General features: G+C 37.3%; 1 protein-coding gene across 1 annotated transcript in view; it reads left to right on the top strand.

Moving 5' to 3' along the window:
* Nucleotides 1–15955, top strand: part of CNTN5 (contactin 5) — a 1678169-nt gene that overhangs the window by 382808 nt on the left and 1279406 nt on the right. The window lies entirely within an intron of this gene.

Here is a 15955-nt window from a genome sequence, read left to right as displayed (position 1 = left end):
AATGAAGTGGTAAATTTAAAATTTGTAGCAATGTTTGTAGTAGTCAGCATTACCATTTTAGCTTTCTAAATAGGAAATGATTGTTGTTGTTTGCTTGAAATGGTTTTATCTTTGATAGAAGAGTTATTTTAAAATAGCTGAAAGTTCATACCATTTTTAAATGTTGAAATTTTGTCCAAAGCAACCACATTTTTTTCTAGGAAACTATGTAACTTAAGTTACAGGGAAAAAACAATACCTTAAGTTTTAAAAATAAACAGCATAATATTGAGCTTTGGATAACAGTAGAAAAGTTGAATTTAACTATCCAATAAATGATTTTAAATCCAAGCTATGGTGACTGTTACCTTTGGACACTGAGTGATTTACTCATTAAATATTAGTTTCAGTTTTCTTATTTATAAAGTAATAGCTTTTATAGTTGTTGTGCATCCATAAAAGAAGTGAGGTAATGGATATAAAAAGAAGGTAAAAATAGGAAGTGTATGAATATAAGATAAACCTGTATATATGAGATATTTAAATGAAGTAAAGAAAGTAAAGTAACTACCATAAATATCATTGTTAGTGTAGTAATTAGAAATATAAAAATGTTTCCAAGTTACTGTTGTTGAACCCAAGTTCCTGTGCCCAACTAGTCCTGAGGTCAAATAATCTCAAATGTCAGACTTTAGACAGAGAAAGGTTTAGTTATTGCAGGCCCAAGCAAAGAGAATGGATAGTTCATGCTTCAAAGGCCCGAACTCTCTGATGGGTTTCAGGAAGAAATTTTTATAGGCAAAATTTGTGGGGAGGGCGTTTAGGGTGGGTATCCCTCCTCTGATTGGTTGGTTGTGAGCTAACAGCATTGTTAGGAGAGTCTCAGTTACCAAGCTTCTGCTTTCAACCAGCATTCGGTTCACTGCTTGTGCTCAGCTAGAAGTTACCATCCTCCACCTGGATGGGAGCCTTGCTGCTGCTGCTGCTGCTGCTGCTGCTGCTAAGTCGCTTCAGTCGTGTCCGACTCTGTGCGACCCCATAGATGGCAGCCCATCAGGCTCCACTGTCCCTGGGATTCTCCAGGCAAGAACACTGGAGTGGGTTGCCATTTCCTTCTCCAATGCATGAAAGTGAAAAGTGAAAGGGAAGTCGCTCAGTCTTGTCCGACTCTTAGCGACCCCACGGACTGCAGCCTACCAGGCTCCTCCGTCCATGGGATTTTCCAGGCAAGAGTACTGGAGTGGGGTGCCATTGCCTTCTCAGTTCTGGTATAACTCAGAGATTCCAATCAAGCTGTGCTCCCCTCCCTTCCCCACCCCAGGAGGAACAAGACCAGGCCCCATGGGTGCACTATTGTTTCTTTCTGCATTCCCTCACTCTCCTGAATAGTAACTCTTTGAATCTGGCCTTTGGAACTCAGAGTAGGTCTAGAAAGCTGAGTTTTTTTCTCCTATAAACAAGAAAAAGGGACATAGAAAGGTTTTTATGCCTGAGAGGGCACTAAAGGGCCCTGCTGGGTTTCATTATTTTTCTACACTATGAATAGTTTATATGCACTCCTATATCCTTTAATATAAAATCAACAAAAACTTAAAAAAAACTTTTGTATATTTAAAAAAGTTTTAATTGTCGTAGAATACACATAACGGAACTTACCAACTTAAATATTTATAAGTATAATGTTTAGTAAAAAATCCTTAAAATTTGAAAGTATTAAGAAATCATAAACCCTTGTTTCTCAATTTTTTTGTACTTCCTTGTAGTAAAATGTAATATCCTTATGAGTATGATTTAATTTCTCCTTCCCCATTGCTGTGACCTGCATTCAAACCTTCTATTAGCATTCAAATTAGAAATGAAAATAAAACAAATATACTGACTTATTTCGATTACTAGTGAAATATAAAGTTAACTTAGTTATGTAACAATATAATTATCCAGCACTAGAACTAAAGAAAACTGACTTCTAGTTAAATATCCTTTCTAAAACTTTAGCACATTTTCATTTAAATAAAAGTTGTTGAAGTGAAAATAACAAATTTTTTTTTTCTTAATTTTTTTCTTTTGTTTTCATGTTAATTTCCCTTTGACTCTGGAAATTCCAAGATGACTCTTTAGTGTTTTTTTATTTTGTTTTATTTCTAATGAGACTTTTGTTATTTTGTTCACTTAATGAAAAATCTAAAGAAATATATTCTCTCTCTCTCTCTATGTATATCTATATATATGTTTTCTCTCTGAAAATATTCAGCTTTATCTAGCTACAGTACTGGGATAACTATATTATGCTTCTATCATTTATCACAGATTCATCTGCCTATACTGAAATTAGTGCAAGAGGCTTCTGTTTGTTGGATCAGAGCTCTAATATTATTATTCAATCTGTGAGCTGCTGCCCATTTGAATCAATGAAAGGCTGAGAGGTCCTGACAAGCTATATTTTTTTCTGATATTGATCTTGATGACCAAGCTGGTGCCCTAGAGTCTAACCATCGATTTTTGAAGGGAAGGCCTGTCAAGTTGGAGGCCAATTTTGTGCTATTAAACAGATCAGGTCTTGTAATTAAAGGAAATGTCAGGCTGTCATATTTTACAAGAGGGCCATGGGAATATTTTCACGCAGTTTTCAAGCAAATTAGAAAGTATGCAGACCTGCTGGAGCCAAAAGGTTGTGTAGCCAACCAGCATAAGGTTGTGCAGAAGCTAAGTCAGTGCTCAAATGGTTTGTGATTCATTGAATTTCTATTTTCCCAAGACTCGATGATTTAAGGAATAATTTATGATTCCTGGCTTTAATAACATGCACTACTGCATCAGCTTAAAATGCATCAAACTCTTCTGAAAGAAAGTAACATCCAAATGAAAAGCAAATTTACTGTCAGGATAATGGAGAATATCCAAACCATAATCTGTAGCCTTTGCTTCTGTTTCCTCTTAGTACCAACTGTAAAACATAACTTCTTACCCTATTTTATTATATAATTCCTATATTCAACCAAGAAAGATTTACAGAGAAACTACAAATAGTTGCTGAAGAACTCAGAGTAGAAAAAACAAACTAATAAACAAAAATTATATCACATTTTTGTAATATGTGTATAGTTGTTGCTGTTATTGTTCTGTCACTCAGTTGTGTCCTACTCTTTGCAACCCAATGGACTGTAGCCTGCTAGGATCCTCTGTCCATGGAATTCTCAAGGCATGAATACTGGGATGGGTTGCCATTTCTGCCACCAGGGAATCTTCCAGACCCAGGGATTTAAACCACGTCTTCCTGCATTGGCAGGCCAGGCTTTCATATCCTTCACTATCACCAAGAGTTTACTCAATTCATGTCCACTGACTCAATGATGCCATCCAAATATGTAATCCTCTGTTGTCCCCTTCTCCTCCTCAGTTCAGTAACTCAGTCATGTCCAACTTTTTGCAAACGCATGTACTGCGACATGCCAGGCTTCCCTGTCCATCACCAACTCCCAAAGCTTGCTCAAACTCATGTCCATTGAGTCAGTGATGCCATCCAACTATTTCATCCCCTGTTGTCTCCTTATCCTTCTGACTTCAATCTTCCAGCATCATGATCTTTTCTGATGAGTCAGTTTTTTGTATGAGGTGGCCAAAGTTTAGAGTTTCAGCTTTGGCATCAGTCTTTCCAATGAATATTCAGGACTTATTTCCTTTAGGATTGACTGGTTGGATATCCTTGCAGTCCAAAGGACTCTCAAGAATCTTTTCCAACACCACAGTTCAGAAGCATCAGTTCTTGTTGCTCAGCTTTCTTTATAATCCACCTTTCACATCCATACATGAGTACTGGTAAGCCATAGCTTTGACTAGATGGACGTTTGGTGGCAAAGTAATGTCTCTGCTTTTCGATATGCTGTCTAGGTTGGTCATAGCTTTTCTTCCAAGGAGCAAGTGTCTTTTAATTTCATGGCTGCAGTCACCATCTGCAGTGATTTTGGAGACCAAAAAAATAAAGTCTGTCACTGTTTCCATTGTTTCCCCATCTATTTGCCGTGAAGTGATGGGACTGGATGCCGTGATATTAGTTTTCTGAATGTTGAGATTTAAGCTAACTGTTTCACTCTCCTCTTTAACTTTCATCAAGGGACTCTTTAGTTCTTCTTCACTTTCTGCCATGAGGGTGGTGACCTCTGCATATCTGAGGTTACTGATATTGCTCCTGGCAATCTTGATTCCAGCTTGTGCTTCATCTAACCTGGCATTTCACATGATATACTCTGCATATGAGTTAAATAAGCAGGGTGCCAATATGCAATGTTGATGTACTCCTTTCCTCATTAGGAAACAGTCTGTTGTTCCATACCTGGTTCTAACTGTTGCTTCTTATCCTGCATATAGATTTCTCAGGAGATAGGTAAGGTGGTCTTGTAGTCCCATCTCTTTAAGAATTTTCCAATTTTATGTGATCCACACAGTCAAAGGCTTTGGGCTAGTGAATAAAGCAGAAGTTGATATTTTTCTGGAAGTTTCTTACTTTTTTGATGATCCAGTGGATGTTGGTAATATGATCTCTGGTTCCTCTGCCTTTTCTAAATCCAGCTTAAATATCTGGAAGTTCATGGTTCATGTATTGTTGAAGCCTGGCTTGGAGAATTTTGAGCATACTTTGCTGGGGTTTGAGAGGAGTGAAGTTGTGTGGTAGTTTGAACATTCTTGGGCATTGCCCTTCTTTGGGATTGGAATAAAAACTGACCTTTTCCAGTCCTGTGGTCACTGCCGAGTTTCCCAGATCTGCCATTTTGCATGTAGCACTTTAACAGCATCATTTTTTAGCATTTGAAATAGTTCAACTAAAATTTTGTTGCCTCCACTGACTTTGTTCATACTGACGCTTCCTAAAGCCCACTTGATTTCGCATTCCAGAATTTTTGGGTCTAGGTGAGTGATCCCACCATCGTGACTACCTGGGTCAAAAAGATTTTTTTTTTTTTTTTTTTTGTATAGTTCTTCTGTCTATTCTTGCCACCTCTTCTTAATATTTTCTGTTAAGTCCATACCATTTCTTTCCTTTATTGTGCCCAAGTTTTCATGAAATGTTTCCTTGTTATCTCTAATTTTTCTGAAGAGATCTGTGGTCTTTCTCAGAATATGATTTTCCTGTATTTCTTGCATTGATCACTGAGAAAGGCTTTCTTATCTCTCAGTGCTATTCTTTGGAACTCTGCATTCAGATGGATATATCTTTCCTTTTCTCCTTTGCCTTTACCTTGTCTTCTTTTCTCAGCTATTTGTAAGACCTCCTCAGACAACAATTTTGCCTTTTTGCATTTCTTTTTCTTGGGGATGTTCAGTGATCACTGCCTCCTCTACAGTGTTACAAACCTCCATCCACAGTTCTTCAGGCACTCTGTCTATAAGATCTAATCCCTTTAATCTGGCACTTCCGCTTATAATCATTAGGGAGTTGATTTAGGTCATAACTGAATGGTCTAGTGGTTTTCCCTACTTTCTTTAATTTAAGTCTGAATTGGGCAATAAGGAGTTCATGTTCTGAGCCACAGTCAGCTCCCGGTCTTGCTTTTGCTGACTGAATAGAGCTTCCCCATTTTTAGCTGCAAAGAATATAATCAATCTGATTTCAGTATTGACCATCTGGTGATGTCCATGTGTAGAGTCTTCTCTTGTGTTGTTGCCCTCAGTCTTTCACATCATCAGGGTGTTCTCCAATGAGTCAGCTCTTCCCATCAGGTGGCCAAAGTATTAGAGCTTCATCTTCAGCATCATTTATTATATTCTGGACTTATCTCCTTTAGGATTGATTGATTTGATCTCCTCGCTGTGTAAAGGTCTCTCAAATTCTTCCCCAGAACCAGTTTGAAAGTATCAATTCTTTGATGCCAAGCCTTCTTTGTGGTTTAATTCTCCCATATATACATGACTTTTGGAAAAACCATAGCTTTGACTTTGTGGACCTTTGTTGGCTAAGTGATGTCTCTGCTTTTTAATATGCTGTCTAGGTTTGTCATAGCTCCTTATCCAAGAAGCAAGCATCTTTTAATCTCATGGCTGCAGTCACCATCCTCAGAGATTTTGGAGCCAAGACAATAAACTTTTCACAGTTTCCATTTTTTCCCCATCTATTTGCCTTGAAGTAATGCAAGTGGTTGACATGATAGTACAAGTGCTTTTAAAAGATAAGAAGTGAGTGACTTATTTAGGGATATTTATGGAAGTATTCACAAACCATATTGAGTTGAGTTTGGGTTTACTGTATGAAAAATTGAGAATATTTATACATTTATAAGAAAATATACAGGCTTATTAATGTTTTAGAGTTGACTTCTGAGGATACTCTAAGATTGATAATAATAAAGTATAGAGCTTTTACAAATGGAAAGAAAATATTAAAATAGTGAGAAGGAAGTGAAACAATAACACAAATGGACAGATGTCCAAGGAAAAAATAAATATGCATACAAAACTTAAAAAATGTTTACTTATTATTTCCTCAAATTTTGCTTTTGTTCCAATCACACTCCTCTATTTCTGGAATTCTAATTACATTTATGTTAATACTTTTGCCCATTTGATTACATGGTATCATTCATGCTCTATTTCTCTCTTTCTTATTATTCTCTCCCAGATTCAGTTCACTTCAGTCGCTCAGTCGTGTCAGACTCTTTGTGACCCCATGGACTACAGCATGCCAGGCCTCCGTGTCTATCACTAACTCCTGGAGTTTACTCAAACTCATATCCGTTGAATCAGTGATGCCATCCAGCCATCTCATCCTCTGTGGTCCCCTCCAGCCTTCAATCTTTCCCAGCATCAGGGTCTTTTCCAATAGGTCAGTTTTTCACATCAGGTGGCCAAAGTATTGGAGCTTCCACTTCAGTATCAGTCCTTCTACTAAATATTCAGCACTGATCTCCTTTAGGATGGACTGGTTGGATTTCCTTGCAGTCCAAGGGACTCTCAAGAGTCTTTTCCAACACCACAGTTCAAAAGCCTCAATTTTTCAGCATTCAGCTTTCTTTATAGTCCAAATCTCATATCCATACATTACTACTGGAAAAACTGTAGCTTTGACTTGATGGATCTTTGTTGACAAAGCAATGTCTCTGCTTTTTAATATGCTGTCTAGTTTGGTCATAGCTTTTCTTCCAAGGAGCAAGTGTCTTTTAATTTCATGGCTGCAGTCACCATCTACAGTGATTTTGGAGCCCTCCAAAATAAAGCCTGTCACTCTTTCCATTGTTTCCCTATCTATTTGCCATGAAGTTATGGGACCAGATGCCAATCTTTCCCAGATTAAGTATGCATATTTTATGTTGGCTGGTCTTCAAGTTTATTAATATTATTTTTTTGTTTTGCTGAATCTGCTATTAAGTCCAGTGAATGAATTAGTAATTCTTGATATTGTATGTTACCACTCTAAAATATAAATTTAAATTTTTATATAGTATAATTCTGTTAAGTACTTCATCTTTTCATCTGCTTTTCATATTTTCTCTTTATTTAATGTAAATCATAGTTTTTTGAAATTATTTTTGCTAACTCTAATATATGGATTATTTGTGGGTCTATGTCTATCATTTATTTTATTTTATCCATCATTTTTTTCTCTTTGTTTGTTGTTGCTTTTGTAACCCAGCAAGTGGGCTCATTCTCCACTGGGCAGTGGAGAGACCAAATATTGAGGCAACGGTCTTATACAGAGAGAAAATAATTTACTGCAAGGCAGTCAAGCATGGAAACAGAAGGCAAAGTGCAGATCTGTTTCTTCATTGGCTTTTGAGCAGGATATTTATTGTGGGAGTCAGATGGGGTCAGGGCTAAGGAATGATTGGTGAAAGAGTAAAGGAATGACTCAAGAGTCTGTGCAGATATAACTGTCTATCTGGTGTTTTCATGGGTAGCATGAAATTTGGAACAGGGGAGTTTCCATGTGTGACATATGGTGGATTTTTGGCCTGTGACATCCAGAGTTCACTGATGGGTCATTCTAGTCCTTCATTGCCTTCACTGCATTGGCTTAGAGAAAGTTTTGGCAGTTTTCTTCCACATCTGTGGTGGTTCTGTTGTTCTATATGTTAAATTTGTTTTATTTAGTCATTTACCCAGTGTGTGGGGGGCACACTTTCACTGTTTGATTGTATTTTCTATGCTGGATATTTTGATACATTGAGATCCCAACAGGCACCTTTACTCGGAAAAGCCCTAGATATTGCTTTGATAAAAGGGTCTGTATTAGTGCTTTTCCTTTAGTCTTAGTGCAAAGTTCTTATTCTTGTGTCATGGTTCTTACTCCAGGTGCATGGCCTTGTGGGGTTCTGATGGACAGAATGGGATGTCCACTACAATCCTGTCTTAGCCAGAAGACTAGTGTCTTCTATTTGTTGGGAGATCCCATTCTTCTTCATTCTTCAGAAGCTGATGCTTTTAAGAATTTCCATATTTTTTGCTCTGTTCCTTTTGCAGTCTAGAATCTGATCAAGGATAGGAGAACTATTTCCATATGAATATATAAAGTACTCTATACACAACTTGCCTTGATTCAGGACTGCTCCATCAGTCACCATCTTATTGGTATGGCAGCCCTAACCTATAAGATGTACCATCTCTGTTTATCAAGATTGTCATTTCTTGTTTAGGCTCTACCTCACTACACACTAAAGCCCAGAAATATCTCAAGATGTAGTACTTGTTTTGTATACTTACATTCACCACCTATTTTATTCTACTATGCTTTATTAGTTCGATTGGTTTTTAAGTAGGAAATCCATCTAACTTGCATTCTTATTATGCCACAATATACTAGAGTTTTGTATATCCTGCTGTGTCAAAATATATTATAATTTCTTAATAAGTTGCCAGGTTTGCTTTGCTAATTTTGTTCATTTTTCTTTCAAAGAACTTTGTGTCTGTCTTTAGGAAGGATATGTGTGTGTGTGTGTGTGTGTGTGTGTGTGTGTGTGTGTGTATATACACATACATATACATATATATACATTTATATATGTGTGTGAGTGTGTATGTACTTAGTCATGTCCGACTCTTTGCAACCCCGTGGACTGTTGCCTGCCAGGCTTCCTTGTCCATGGGGATTCACCAGGCAATATACTGGAGTGGGTGGCCATTCCCTTCTCCAGGGGATCTTCCCAACCCAGGAATGGAACCCAGGTCTTCTGCATTGCAGGCAGATTCTTTAGTTTCTGATTCACCAGGGAAATCCTTATATGTATGTGTCTATGTGTGTGTGTGTACACACAGGCACATACACACACTTTATTTTTAGATCAGATCAGATCAGTTACTCAGCCGTGTTCGACTCTTTGCAACCCCATGAAGCGCAGCACTCCAGGCCTCCCTGTCCATCACCAACTACCGGAGTTCACTCAGACTCACGTCCATTGAGTCAGTGATGCCATCCAACCATCTCATCCTCTGTCGTCCCCTTCTTCTCTTGCCCCCAATCTCTCCCAGCATCGGAGTCTTTTCCAATGAGTCAACTCTTCACATGAGGTGGCCAAAGTACTGGAGTTTCAGCTTTAGCATCAGTCCTTCCAAAGAAATCCTAGGGTTGATCTCGTTCAGAATGGACTGGTTGGATCTCCTTGCAGTCCAAGGGACTCTCAAGTCTTCTCCAACACCACAGTTCAAAAGCATCAATTCTTCAGTGCTCAGCCTTCTTCACAGTCCAACTCTCACATCCATACATGACCACAGGAAAAACCATAGCCTTGACTAGACAGACCTTTGTTGGCAAAGTAATGTCTCTGCTTTTGAATATGCTATCTAGGTTGGCCATAACTTTCCTTCCAAGGAGTAAGTGTCTTTTAATTTCATGGCTGCAGTCACCATCTGTAGTGATTTTGGAGCCCAGAAAAATAAAGTCTGACACTGTTTCCACTGTTTCCCCATCTATTTCCCATGAAGTGATGGGACCAGATGCGGTGATCTTCGTTTTCTGAATGTTGAGCTTTAAGCCAACTTTTTCACTCCTCTTTCACTTTCATCAAGAGGCTCCTTAGTTCCTCTTCACTTTCTGCCATAAGGGTGGTGTCATCTGCATATCTGAGGTTATTGATATTTCTCCCAGCAATCTTGATTCCAGCTTGGGTTTCTTCCAGTCCAGCGTTTCTCATGATGTACTCTGCTTATAAGTTAAATAAACAGGGTGATAAATACAGCCTTGACGAACTCTTTTTCGTATTTGGAACCAGTCTGTTGTTCCATGTCCAGTTCTAACTGTTGCTTCCTGACCTGCATACAGATTTCTCAAGAGGCAGATCAGGTGGTCTGGTATTCCCATCTCTTTCAGAATTTTCCACAGTTTATTGTGATCCACACAGTCAAAGGCTTTGGCGTAGTCAATAAAGCAGAAATAGATGCTTTTCTGGAACTCTCTTGCTTTTTCCATGATCCAGCGGATGTTGGCAATTTGATCTCTGGTTCCTCTGCCTTTTCTAAAAGCAGCTTGAACATCAGGAAGTTCATGGTTCACATATTGCTGAAGCCTGGCTTGGAAAATTTTGAGCAGTACTTCACTAGCGTGTGAGATGAGTGCAATTGTGCGGTAGTTTGAGCATTCTTTGGCATTGCCTTTCTTTGGGATTGGAATGAAAACTGACCTTTTCCAGTCCTTTGGCCTCTGCTGAGTTTTCCAAATTTGCTGGCATATTGAGTGCAGCACTTTCACAGCATCATCTTTCAGGATTTGGAATAGCTCAACTGGAATTCTATCACCTCCACTAGCTTTGTTCGAAGTGGTGCTTTCTAAGGCCCACTTGACCTCACATTCCAGCATGCCTGGCTCTAGGTCAGTGATCACACCATCGTGATTATCTGGATCGTGAAGATCTTTTTTGTACAGTTCTTCTGCGTATTCTTGCCATCTCTTCTTAATATCTTCTGCTTCTGTTGGGTCCATACCATTTTTGTCCTTTATTGAGCCCATCTTTGCATGAAATGTTCCTTTGGTATCTCTGATTTTCTTGAGGAGATCCCTAGTCTTTCCCCTTCTGTTGTTTTCCTCTATTTCTTTGCATTGATCGCTGAAGAAGGCTTTCGTATCTCTTCTTGCTATTCTTTGGAACTCTGCACTCAGATGTTTGTATCTTTCCTTTTCTCCTTTGCTTTTCACTTCTCTTCTTTTCCCAGCTATTCGTAAGGCCTCCCCAGACAGTCATTTTGCTTTTTTGCATTTCTTTTCCATGGGGATGGTCTTGATCCCTGTCTCCTGTACAATGTCATGAACCTCATTCCATAGTTCAGTTTAAGAGGTTGGTTTCAGCATTGTGTTGACATTATAAAATTAGTTATGATGTATGGCAATACCAGTACAATATTGTAAAGTAAGTAGCCTCCAATTAAAATAAATAAAATTATAGTAAAAAAAAAGAAAAAAAAATGATTTGTGGATGGTGATACCTTAGCCTTCAATTAGGGAGCCCCATCCTCTTGGACACGATTATCAGAGTGGCCCCCTTCATCACAGTACAGCAGGTGTGTGTGTGGAGGGCGGGTTATGTATAGGAGGCATTGAATGAAGGAGTAAGTCATGGCTCTAGGACCATGGACTCTGGCACCTGTACCATAGATATAGTAGATTTCCTTGAATAAGGATATCTGTGTATTCATTTGCTGTGTACCCTTAGGACAGTTTCTAGAGACTTGAAAAAGAATTTTAAAAATTATTTTCACTAGTTTTTACTGTTTCACTGGGGAGAGACTTCAAAGAGCTCATCATACTACCATTCTCAAATATGTCCCTTTATTATCCTTTTTATTCAAAACAAAATATTCTTATTTTGATATTTTCCAAATGTATAAAAATGACCTAAAGTTAAATTTGTTTTTAGTAATTCTTGAAATATAGGCTGTTTTAAAAAGTCTAACTCTTGAAATCAATAGCTTTGTAATTTAATGCATGCATGCATGCTAAGTCGCTTCAGTCATGTCCAACTCTTTCCGACCCTAAGGACTGTAGCCCATCAGCTTCTCTGTCTGTGTGATTCTCCAGGCAAGAGCACTGCAGTGGGTTGCTATGCCCTCCTCCAGGGGATCTTCCCAACACAGAAATCTAACTGTATCTCTTAAATCTCCTGCATTGGCAGGTGGGTTCTTTACCATTAAGAACCACCCAATTTTAGGGCAGTTATACTTCATTCTTCATGCTACTTTGTTATAAAATTGACCATAATCTTAGTTCATTTAATATTCTAGTACCTTTATTTCTCTGACTATTCTCAAAACCCTGAAAAATGAATAAGAACAATTTTCTTTTAGCTTCTTATCTTTGTCTGAAACATTATTTTAACCCTATTTACTCTAGAGATATAACTTGTTGCAAAATTCTCTCAGACTTTATATCTCTTAAACCACTGTCTCTGAAGACATCAGAACAGATGGCTGTTTTGTTGCCTGCCACTGCCTTTCAGTCAAGAGAGAAATTCCAACAGTCTATCAACTCATTATTTGACTATGATCAGATCTGCATCATCTGAAATTAAGTATCAGAAATGCAATAGAGAAAATTTGTTCCAGTAAGATTTAAGTAACCATTTTATATAAGCCCAATAAACAAAAGCAAAACCAAATACATATATAATTTGCTTCCTCAAAAATTACAATGAAATGATGAGGCTTGAGAGCAAAAATATTACTATGATGTCTCTGAATTAAAGGCAACATGTATTATTTTTAAAAATGACCCTGCCCTATACTTGCTCTTTGACCTGAAGTAAATTAAAAACACTCCACAAGCCTTAGATTTTTTATATGGTAAAAATCAGAATGATTACTTATATATGACTTATTTATTGTTGGCAACATTAAATAAAGATGATATAGGACATCCAATACAGATAATTATAGGAAGTTAAATAGTATACATAAGTTTCAGGGAATTTATTTTTTTCCTCCACATGATACTTAATAGTTTCTATTATAACATCCTTCCTTCTCATTCAGCAAAAGGAAATATGAAATATCCTGGAAGTTGGTGAAATGGGCTCTACTCAGTCTGTCCGTCTTGAATTTTATTATGTTGACAAATTATTTGGCCTTTCTACTTAGAATTGTTTAAATGGTATCAGTGATATTCTGAGAAGACTCTGCAACAATTAGTAAGGATACAATAATTATTGTTATTCTCAAAGAAATCTTGTATGATAAATGGCAAAAAACAACCAAAGGAATTCGGAGAAATTAAGGTTTTGTTCCAAGACCTTAAACAATTAAATGGCAAAAGCAATCAGAAGAATGAAGATGCAATTTTTAAATCTGCTATTAAGAAGAGAAGAAAATAAGATTTTAATGATTGTAGTCATTCTATTCATAGGCAGAATATAAGGGATTGGGTTTATTAGAAAGAGAGTAGTACAGAAGGAAAAGATAAAAGAGCAGGAACACCAGAACTATTTGGAATCATAACTTCACCTAATTTTCCAGAGCCCAGTTAGACTTTCTCTCAGACACCATCATGCTATCCAAGATCAAGCTTGTTGTTGTTTTCCTGGGATACTAAGCTCAAAGAATAGACATTGAATGTGAGCCAAATAAGGTTTAAAAATCAGCATCTAGGATCACACTAGCAAAGTAATTTCATAAATGTAGGTCATGATTTAGGAGTAAAAGCAAATTAACTTGAAATATGTAAATCATTGTGACCCATTTTTTAGCTTGAATTATTTGTAGTTTGACACAGATCTTCATTTCTTTGGGTATAAAGGCGATCTTATTAATCCATTTTCTATTTGAATCTTTAATATCTGATATCAACACATCCGTCCACTAATTTATTCTACACTGAAGATTTCTATAGACAGCTGAAAATGTGCTAAGAATGTGTTAACACTGAAACAGCAGGAAAATTCTCACCTATTGGGTGATGAGGACAACATGATTTATTTGAGTATTTTATGGGGATTCGTCTTGCTTATGTGAATTTAATTTACCACATAAAACAGACCCTGCATATGATATAAAGCATCTTGCTTCAAGTTCATGTGTATGTCTTCAAAGAAGAAAGTTTGTATCAAAAAGGATTGACTTACATATAATTCATAAATTTTGTATAGCTTGATTGTAAAGGCCTTTTACCAAAGCTCATTTAAATTGTGCCTCTAATAATCAAGACAACTGAAAAGCAAATATATGATCTAATAATTTTCATCAAGAGGAATAAATAATGTGTTTGCAAAATTTTACCATAAATTTATATCACTTCAACCCTGATCATAGGTCAGATTTTGTTCACTCAGTAAGGAATTTGTCTATAAGGAGATATTCCAAAATAAGCATATGTTTGGCTTTCAATAAGGAAGAATGATGAGGACTGTCTTGCTCTTAGGTATCTGAGAACATGAGCCAGAAAATAGATGTGAACCCACATTAGCTGCAAAGGGGTCAGAGCTAGTTGGTATATGAAAGGCATTTGACCATGTAGAAGCAAATGTAAAGATTCAGGCGGTCAAAAAACACTTATAAATTGAATAATGCCAGGTGTACTTCCCTGGTGACTCAGACAGTAAAGAATCTGCTTGCAATGCAGGATATCCTGCTTTGTTCCCTGGATCAGGAAGATCCCCTGGAGAATGGAATGGCTACCCACTCCATATTCTTGCCTGGAGAATTCTGTGGATAGAGCAACTGGCAGATTGCAGTCCATGAGTTCACAAAAAGTTTTATATACCTAAGAGATTAACACTTTCACATTCATAGGTTCTTATTGTGTGTTTTATAGCATATTTAAGAAAGTAAAAATATTTTAGCAATCTACAATTACTCTTCTAAAATGCAGACTTCATACAACTATACAGATATAGTTTGGTAGAAAGGGTATGTACTTTTATTCTAGCACATGAAAATTTTTGAATTGTTTCATTTGTTATATGAATATGGCTATATCATACCATGTATAATTAGAAATATAGTATCTCATTCTATATAACTACTTTCACTGGCTCACTAGTAGCAATCTTTGTAAAGGCTAGTTTTTCTTTTATCATCAAACTGCAAAATAATATTTAATTTCTGGGCGAAAAAGAAAAACTCAACTTTCAATGGAGCAACATTGAAAGAAGATTCAGGTTGGAAGAAAAAATTCTGAGAGATAAATTGACCCTCAGCCAGAGGTGTATGTTAATGCAACAACTACTACTGTTGCTGCTATTAACAATAGGAAGTGAAATAGAGTAAGAAAAGAAGAAAAGAGGAAAGAGGGGGAGAAAATGAAAAATGAGAAGAGGAAAAAGATGAGGGGAAGGAGAGTCTGAGTATAATTAAAATATCCAGCAGTCTTTACGATGTTCACCATGGTAGGACGTGAAAAGAATATAGTGGAATGATAAAGAGTGGCTTCCTGAAAGAGAGAGTGTTCATAGTGTATAATACAAAGTGGAGTTTTGTGAAATGGAGGTTTCTGATTCAGTACCCTGGCATGGCCCTGAGATTCTGCATTTCTAACAGTCTCCCAGGCAATGCTGATGTTGCTGTTCTGCAGACCTTACTTTGAGTAGTGAGGTACTAAAGGTAGGGGAGATGATGTCTATTTCAAGCAGAGCAAAGAGTCCATTTTACATCACAGAAAAATGAAAGCATTGGTCTGATGAGTAGTTCCATGAGCATAGGGGTATGCGTTTAGCCGCTCAGTTGTGTCCGACTCTTGTGACCGCATAGATGGTAGCCTGCCAGGCTCCTCTGTCCATGGAATTCCCCAGGAAAGAATACTGGAGTGGATTGCCATTTTCTTCTCCAAGGGATCTTCCCCACCCAGGAATCGAACCCAGGTCTCTTGCATTGCAGGCAGACTCTTTACCGACTGAGCTATGAGAGAAGCCCTAGGGGAACTATCAGATAATGAAGCCGGAAAATATAGATGGTAAATAGCCATGGGCTAAGGATTTGAACATTATTTTTTGGCAAAGGGAAGTTCACAGATGCCTCTGTTTGTAAGTGTGGCACTGTATATTTGTTAATAAGGAAGAAAACAGGTTTTAAAGGA

Source organism: Bos grunniens, chromosome 15 (assembly GCF_055505025.1).
Source record: "Bos grunniens cultivar Pamir isolate PY7600 chromosome 15, Bosgru_T2T1.0, whole genome shotgun sequence".
NCBI lineage: Eukaryota > Metazoa > Chordata > Mammalia > Artiodactyla > Bovidae > Bos > Bos grunniens.
Note: the sequence above shows the minus strand (reverse complement) of the source record. Positions and strands in the feature narration are given on the sequence as shown.